This window comes from Anopheles merus, unplaced genomic scaffold, assembly GCF_017562075.2.
Source record: "Anopheles merus strain MAF unplaced genomic scaffold, AmerM5.1 LNR4000438, whole genome shotgun sequence".
Classification (NCBI taxonomy): domain Eukaryota; kingdom Metazoa; phylum Arthropoda; class Insecta; order Diptera; family Culicidae; genus Anopheles; species Anopheles merus.
The window spans coordinates 36,030-45,376 of NW_024428018.1; the positions used below are offsets into that span (position 1 = coordinate 36,030).

General features: G+C 41.6%; 1 long non-coding RNA gene across 1 annotated transcript; it reads left to right on the forward strand.

Moving 5' to 3' along the window:
- The first annotated feature begins 639 nt into the window (after positions 1–639).
- LOC121602403 lies at positions 640–4,453 on the forward strand. The gene is made up of 3 exons (XR_006006375.1): positions 640–822; positions 1,906–2,391; positions 4,226–4,453. It is a non-coding gene; the product is annotated as an uncharacterized LOC121602403 (long non-coding RNA).
- The last annotated feature ends 4,894 nt before the right edge of the window (positions 4,454–9,347 follow it).

Consider the following 9,347-nt stretch of genomic DNA (forward strand, 5'->3'; position numbering starts at 1 on the left):
TTTTTATTCAGCAGATGTAACGCTTCTAATGCAAAGGGTTAATCAACAATTCGAAACTGCAAGTTACAACTCCAGTGATTGGAGTCTTATAAGACCCTAAGTAACGTGAAATGGACGATAAATGCTGGGAATTGTTGATATATCACACATACACACACATCCACCATCCATACATAGATAAAACCTACCCTGGTAAAATAAATTCTCTCTTGTCCGTGTATTTCATCTCTTACAACCGCGCCTCTCGCTGATGCCGACACAAGCGCGCGTCTGTTTTATATGTTTGCAATAGTTTATGAAAATATGTCGCAAAGAGTCAAATTGTTTTGTGTAATTAGCTACACGGACAAAAATAAGTCGAAATAAGACGGATCCATCGAATCTCCAGCCGTGGAGCATAGATTTTGAGTGAAAAATATACTCCGATGAAAAAAAAAAAGGTTTACGCACACTACTGCAGACGCAAAGGGATGTGTACGTGTGTGCGTGTGGTTGGTTAGAAGGAGAGAGAATGATGGTGAGAGAGAATTTGCCCAGGCAGTACGAGAGGGTATATGCAACCGGCGTACGTACGCTTGCTGGTCGGCAGCGTAAAACGCAACCATATATTATTTACCGGCGGATACGCTAGTGTGCGTCACTCCAAATATCGAAGCGTTCGACTCAGCTGTTTCCCGCCACCCAGAATTCTCAGAAACCAATTGAGAGCCATCATACCGTGTTGTGCGTTCGGTTCGCTCGCTCAGAGGACGCTCGTCCGTTTCGTGCTTGTTTTTCTGGTGAGCTGCTAACAGCTACGCGCATTTGCGTCCTGTCGACGAGGTAAAAGAAATGATGCTTGATTGTGCTTCTTGGGTGAAATTATAACACGGTGTTGCCAAAGTGAGCGGTGAAGAAATCTGTGGTTTAGTGTTTGCTATATTGATTAGTTAGTGGAAATTGTGTTTTCAACATGGGAAGTAACGCTATGGTGATGTCGAACGTACCCAAAACCATTTTCTGTAAATCGCAAGCCATCGTGTCAAACTAGCAGAAAACGGTAGAAATAACACATACCAATCGTGCAATGGATTTATATACGGGTGTTTTAACTCGAACGACTTAACAACATGCCCGTCATGGGTTCAAGCCCCGAATATACCGTGCCCCCCTACGTAGGATTGACTATCCTGCTATGGTAACAAAAATAAGTCACTGAAAGCCAAGCTCACTTCACTAGAGGGTACAGGCAGGCCTTGACCGACACCGGTTGTTGTGCCAAAGAAGAAGAAGAAGTAGATGAGATTTATGTGTATTGTAGGTGCTTTTGCACTTAGTTTATTTGACGAAAATATTTGAAAGAAGTGTGTGGTTGCATTTGATTCCACATGGCTGCGCTGTTGTAATCTTTCCAAGTAGGCGAACTGTTTTTTTAAATCTTCCGTGGATGATATTTATTGGCCATGCAGCTAGCGGCCGCAGGTGTGTGAACAGTGATATTTATGTTTGGAAAAAGCATCTTCTCACAGTACAAATGACGACAGGTGTTGAAATGGTATGGTGCTCATCAACCTAGCTTGCAAGAAAGGATTTGCAAAGAGCGATCAGCTGTTACAGTGCAGCTTAGTGACACGATCTAGTCAGCTTGCCAGGGCCTGGCAGACTTGTGTGGTGTAAATAATCAGCCACATCATAGGATGCATGTGCCGAGAATGTGTGTGTGCCATGTGTATGTGTGTGTGAATTGTTTGTGCATATGTTTGTGATTAGTTCTTCTGATTTGTTTTGATTCACTTCACCGTGGTTGCGGAAGAGAAGAGATCCAAATCGTGAATTAATCGGTGTGTCCCGCAGTAGTAGGCTATTTCAAGAATTGTCTAAACAATGTTCGGGCTTGTTGGTGGGGGGTATCCTTTTTGTTTTCAGAAAAGTAATATCATTTATCAGCGCTGTGTGGCGTATGGTAAATGCGTGGCGTTCGTGTATCCTTAAGCTGCTGGGTGGAAGAGTGTGGAGTGTGTAAGTGAAAAGGAGCAGAGCGCATTCTACGGTGGCCTAATTTGATGTTTTGATTCAGTGTTTAAAGATACGAGTGCAGACAGAAAGAAAAGAAGAAAAACCTTACTGCAAAACAATTGTTTAACGGCTCGTGTGTTTTAAGTGAAAAAGGCATGGTATCCGCTCGGGTTTGCAACCGGTGCAAGCATAAAGGCAGTGTGCTGTGACGCAAACGCGTCTATATGCTGTTTTGGCGAGCATCCCGCCACGGATGATGTCGTTGGTGGACGTTTGGAAAAGAAACGAAGAATCTCAAACGCAGAGTGAGCACAATAAGTTTCAAACCCAGTACCCAGCAAACCATATGCAACTGGACACGATGCAGGATATCATATGTGAGGAAGATACAGTGAGGTGAGTTCAATGACGATGACGATGACGATGCTATTGCACATGCTTGCCAGACAAGATATGAATCCATGAGAGGAAAAGGGTATAGTCTATCTAAATCGATATTTTCATCGGGCGATTTGCAAGTCATACGCTGGTGTGATATTTGCGGTCCAATATTACGGCTCATACATGCAGGTACAAGCTCTCCCCGGTACAGTAGGTGACCACTAGCTGAGAGATTAAATTTGTGAGAAAAATGCACATTTACTATGAATTTCTCTTCGTAAGGTTGCGGATGTTTCATGTTTTTACATTTATGTGTTTTTTAAACTGAGAGTTATTCCAGTTAGTGAACTTCCAGTTTAAAAACTCCAGTGAAACACATCCAGTTAGCGGTCACCTACTGTACCTACATATGGTCTACTGATTGTGGCTTTAACAGTGTAAGGTAACTCGATCAGTCTATTCCCAGTGCTGTTGTTAAATGAAGGAAAAGGTACATCTAGGATAAAAAAAGCGACCAAACATGTGGATGATATGCGCACGTAGAATGAAAAGTATGAACAAAATAGTTTCATTTGCTCGTTCAAGAGAGCATCTTTTGAAACTTGCGTCTATAGTGCAACATGGGACGCCGCGTGGAGGTGTCTTTTGCTTTTAGAGTTGCACGAACGCGAGCGCGCCTAGTGGCGTGTTCTAACAATGCGTGCCTTCTGAGATTGCATGTGTGTATGTGTGGCGAAGTACATTTAAAAGGGAAAAGGCATTTTCTCCTTTGATGAATGCGTACCCGAACGCTCACCTGTATTTCAAAGGTGTGACGTTTTTTCTGTATTTATTTGGTGAGATAAAAGAGAGATTTGAGAATAAATTGACAAGAATTTTTATATACCGATATGTTCACGGTATAAAGGTAAGGAGATTCCATGGAGAGAGAAAAAAATGTATATAAAGAAAATCATTTTCGTTTTGGATTTATCGGTTGGCAGTTCCAAATTCATTCTCTCATTCCGATTGAACTCTCCCTGCTCTTTTCTTTCCTCTTTCCATCTATCCTATTTTTCATTTTCTGATAGAGCAATTCCAGGGGTTTGTTGTACTTTTCCACTAACACATACACGAACGCACTCCTTATAAGTGTGGTATAATTTTGAGATACACCTAGCAATGTGTGGACACCTTTGTTTTCCTGAAACAGACGAAAAGGGACGAAACGATATGCAGCAACTGGAGCGTACAGATGAACGCGCCTAAATCCACCTGAGTGGAACAGGAAAAGTGAAGAACGATTTCCCCTTCCATTGTATATTCCCTATTTCGTGTGTGCCAGTGGTTGAAGTTCTCGCCGCTGTAGGGAGACGCATTTTTTACGTTGATTTTCCAGTCAAAACATAACAGGAACACGGCCCGATGCGCACGGTGGTGCTTTTGGTCAGGGCTCACCATTTATCTACGTCGGTATTGGTGTATCCTGCAGGGAAGCACCGGAGAGAGCGTCAATTCTAGCGTTGCTGAGCCTGAGCCATTTCGGGGCCAAGTGTGGTTGCCAAAGCGACCGACCAGGCACAAGCTGCTTCTGCAGCTTGTACACACACTCACACACAGTTCTCATCGTGTAACACTGTGTGTATGATTTTTTGTTCTGTATTTATGTATGCATGTTTGTGTTAGGTTTACTATTGGAAAAAGTCTTGTGGAAGGCGCTCATGTAATACAGGTAGGGTGCGTCTGTCCTATGATCAGATGTTAGCCGCCATATGTTTGGGTGTTGTTGTGGTGAACGATTATGCCGACGGAAATTTATTCCATTTTTTTTTTTGCTCGCATGCAAAATATATTCTTTTATTGCTTACAGAAAACGAAGAACAGAATAGCCTGATTGGATCTATCCGGAAGCTCCCGGTGCGGTGGGGTGTTACAAATAGCGCGAAGAACATTCTACCAGAAAGCGCGCGCGTTTTTTGTTCTATAAAGCATTTCGAGAAAGAACGGAGACTGCAGACGGATTGCATAATTCTCATTCTACTCGGTTGATCATCCGCATCATCATCTGATTTACAACAGCGCATTGATAAATGAAAAGCAGAATAATATAAGTAGAAAACTCACGCGCAAAGGAGAAAGGGTAGTATTATTGGAAGTATAACCGAGAGCGCGCGCACACCTTGCTCTGGGTTGTTTCCTTCCGTTTGCCAGCTGTAAAACGAACAGCCCTTCTCTCTTTCTCGTTTCCCATCTCTTTCTCCAACGCATATTTTACACAACGTCTGCCTTCAACAGCTGTATATCGAGCTCACGCGGTATGTTTTGTGTTGTTTTATTGCCTTCGGCGCATGCATTGCTTCGCCACTGCCGCCCGTTTTCATCACTGCCCATGTGTTGTGTACTTTTGAACGGGCCACTAACACTCGCCCACTGTGGGGTTACGGGGTTTACGCCGTTGCTACAGCCCATGACACACACCGTGCCAAGCAATGACGACGGCGGCGGCGACGTTGTTTTGGTAACGAAATTACGCAGTAATTTTTATACCATTTCCTTCTCCCTTTATCGATAGCTCTTGTTGACGTTTCCTGCGTATGCGCACGAAAGAGATGGAAAGACGAAAGGAAGGTGCAAACGAGAGAGTGACTGAGAGAGGAAGAATACGGCGAGAGTGTGAGCGCACGATGAGAGTGGGACAGAAATGAGAATAGAACCAAACAACAGTAGACGATTGGAGGGTAGTCCAACTTTGAAAAAAATCATGTATTTTTTTACAATATTTATAGATATAGTGCGGATGCACCGAAAAAACACAAACTAACTTGTTTGGTTATTCTTCTTCTTCTTCTTTTGGCTCAACAACCGTTGCCGGTCAAGGCCTGCCTGTACCACACTACTTGTGGGTTTGGCTTTCAGTGACTTATTGATCCCCCCATAGCAGGATAGTCAGTCCTACGTATGGCGGCACGGTCCATTTGGGGCTTGAACCCATGACGAGCATGTTGTTAAGTCTACGAGTTGACGACTGTACTATGAGACTGGCTATTATTATATTTGATAAAATTTCGTCAATCAATGTATTGTGATGTATTTTTTTGTACATTGGTAGTGATCCTTACCATTTCAATTGGATCATGCATTACGAACCAACAGTGATTATGAAGACTTTCAAACCGTTCAACAAAATCACGTCGCAAAAACAAATACCATTTTGTGAATACGAGTTGTGACAGTCAGCTGTTAGCGTTTTTAGAGCGTACAGCTGAACCTGTAGGCACACAGTTGTGAGTGTATGTGGGTGTGTGTGTGAGAGAGACTGTATCAGTGTGGTAAGCAAGTATGGCGCCAAGATCGATCTACGATGCCGAACTGCTCTGCTGGTCGAACTAATAACAAACCTCTCACCCAGCTGTTGTTTGCTATTGCTGATACAAATGACGGTGGCATCGATCCTGTTGTTTCAAAATCAGAGTTTTGGTTGATGAATCATTGAACATCATTGCAAAAAATGTAATATGAGGTATCATTTTGAATACTAGTTACCGTTATCACGTCGATTGGTTTTGACGAATTAGTTTGTACGGAACCGATCTCATGGTACAGTTGTCAACTCGTACGACTTAACAACATGCCCGTCATGGGTTCAAGCCCCAAATAGACCGTGCCGCCATACGTAGGACTGACTATCCTGCTATGAGGGATAATCTAAAAGTTATTGAAAGCCAACCATGCAAGTGGTACAGGCAGGCCTTGACCGACAACGGTTGTTGAGCCAAAAAAAAGAAGAAGGTTTGTACGGACATAATTTGAATTATAACAATAAATGTTCCTTAATTTTTTTAATTATATATATGAGGCTTCCAAGTAGGTGCTATCATGAGCAAGTGCAAAAGTCAATGTTATGATTTTTGAAAGCAAACAACAATCTTCCCGTATCTTCCCGCTCGTTTTTTTTTCATTTTGACCCGGTCGATTGCGCATTACAATGCATGTCGTGTGCTGTGCGTTCGTCTTAATGCAATTAGGGAACCCTTCTTATGTTACCAAAAGGCAGCGGTTCTGTGTCTGTTTCCTTGCAATGTGGTTTTGACTATAGTGCATTTGATTGGGGATTAAGACAGAAACTGTACATCCCTTGTAACAGGAAGGAAAGTTATTGGATTCACCGAAATGGTATTACCAGAGCGTTGGAGCATAGTAATGTAATTGCATGGTAAATTGAATTATCATAACGCCTGACAGTATGGATTCAATCAAAGTTGTGAAAAACACTACCAAACTGAACTAGAATTATAACATCTTCAAACTGACGAATGAATGAAAATTGGGAATTAATCCAAAAATAAACCAGGATAGAAAATATCAACGTACAACATACACGAAAATGCGAAAATGCGAACATGCGAGAAAGTAAGTGCTTCAAATGGGTAGTTGCGTTTGTAGTTGTGTGAGTCAACCCACTCTAGTGTATTGAATGCAGCTTACCATGACAACAGAGTGTGTGATATGACTTCGTGCCGGTAGCATGGTAGCAGCTTTGTTTTGTCAGCTGTTTTGTTTTGCCGCGGTTGTGTGCCCGCTCTTCATTTGTTTTTATGAGTTTGTATTGAGGCATACCTTTCAGTACAAGTTAAGGCTTGAAAGAAGGTTTCATACAGGTTAGATTTCCATGATGTTGTCAACAACCTTCAGTTACTAACCTATATCTGAATGACTGCCCAAGTCCCTTTGCTATAGTAAGCGAATATACTTAAATTTGCAACACCAAGGTTCATGCTTACCGTTCGCTCTAAGAAAGCAAAACAGCTGACCTGGGCGTGGCTGCGTAGCAATTTTGTAGCATCCAAGATATAGCACTCGTTCAAACCACTTGAAACAGTGCAGCTGATTGATCTACGGCATTTGGAAGGAATTCCATGTAGCTAGTAGCAAATGGTAAGGGGCCGTACCGAACGGGGGATAAAATCAGATGGAAGTTGTCACTATCATGAGTCAGATTTTTCTATCTCACCTACCGGATGACCTGCACATCAAGGGGATCCACATTCTAGGGGTTCTGTCTGACAGTACTGTGTTTCCGCAACCTCCAGTCCCTGCTGTTGGCTGCCCGTAACCGTACAGAACCAGCTGGAAGGAGAGTGGTACAAGATTGCGGTAGTAATTACACACGCTAAAAATAGCCTAGCCCTATCTTCATTCAGCAGAACTGCGCACTACTACTACTACTACTACTACTACTACTACTACTACTAGCATTGCGGCGGATTCGCGCGCATCCGCTTGATTTGTGATTGTTGCTGTTGTTGCCACTCATCACTTCCACCGAGTTCATCACCAAGTAACATGAAAAAAGCATGTCGCGATAGTTGTCCTATTACGCTCGTACTAGCAGATGTGGGTTCATTTACAACGGTTTTGACACAACTAAGGGAACCAATGAACGGAATTTATTTGCAATGAATAGGAAAGCAAGAGTGCATCTTAAGCCAGCCCTCTTGCTCATATAATGATCGATCGTGCAATTGATTCTGATAAGAAATTGTAGAGTTGCTTTCACTTGTAGTCTGTTATCATTCGATGGTTGGAAATACAAAACGATTAAAACTATATTCTACTAGCGGCTTATCATCAAACGACATTTATTTCATGCGGCACATGGTGCATGCAGCTTAGTCAAGTGACACATTGAAGCTGTGCAAAATAGAGTTTAAAAATTGATGTCAAGTGTTTTGAAGAAACGCGACGATAAGCGGGCATGTTGAGCAATAGGCAGTGGGTTTAGCTGTAGGGCATCAGTACCTATACCTTGATAAATCTACTTTGTTTTCAAGTATTCAGTTGTGAAAATTGTGTAAACCCAACAAGAATATGAGTCAACGTAACCGATTCAAACCGGCTCTCCCCATGATATGATCCGCCAGTTTGTTCTTGGACGATTGCCAATGTGTGCGAGCGTGTAGTGCAGCTGACGTGCACTAAGTTACACTGTATCCATGGCAGTGATAGTTTTGTTGTTTGGTTGTTGTTGTTGTTGTTGTTGCTATTGCTATTGCGTAGTGCAACTCCTACGCGTTTACATCGACGTGCTACAATGTTTACTGCAAATAAAAATGTTTGCGCATTAAATCTCGCACCATTGTAGCTAGAGCAAACTTAACCGTATATAGAAAATTTTATTAGTTTCGCGCCTGCTTATAATCACACACACACACACACACCCACACACACACACCACACAACACACACACACACACACCACACCACACACACACACACACACACACAACACTTTTATAGTTTCGTTGAAATGGCCGTAAATCATACCAACATGCCAGGCGCGTCATTTGTTATCATAGTGTGGCTTAGTAACGGTGAAAATAATTCTGATCTTGTAGACAACTTTTTCACGTTACCAGAACACGTATCGTTACCAACGGTTACATCCACCTTTGAAACTAATAATGAACGCTAATCTTTCAAATGAACGTTATAATTATATTTAGCTAAATTGCTGAAAATTTGAGTGGTTTTGTTAAATTGTTAATTGTTTTTTTTTTTTTATTATTTGAGGAAGCAATCTAGAATGTACTTTTACTATCAAACAAACCGCTCTGTGCTGTCCTCTTCATGAGTGGCAATAGATTTTTCTCTTCCTATGTTTACGTTATGCTTACGTTATAACACATGGCATCTTTTTTTACAAGTAACAATAGCACTGTAGTACTTCTACAAACATTTAAAAGATGAAAATAAAAATCGTTATATTTATACTAGCCGCAGATTTGTTTGAATTCATTAAAAAAAAGTACTATCATTGAAACGCGTATTATAAATGAAACAAAAACGTACATTTGTTTTAAAATAAATAAATTCATTTTATATCTCCGTAAAAGCTAAAAGTGTTGCATACACAGTACTAACAACACAAAACAAATGTTTCGTGGCAATCATGGTCTGAATTTGCGCGTTCAACTGCAAAAGGTGTAATTGTT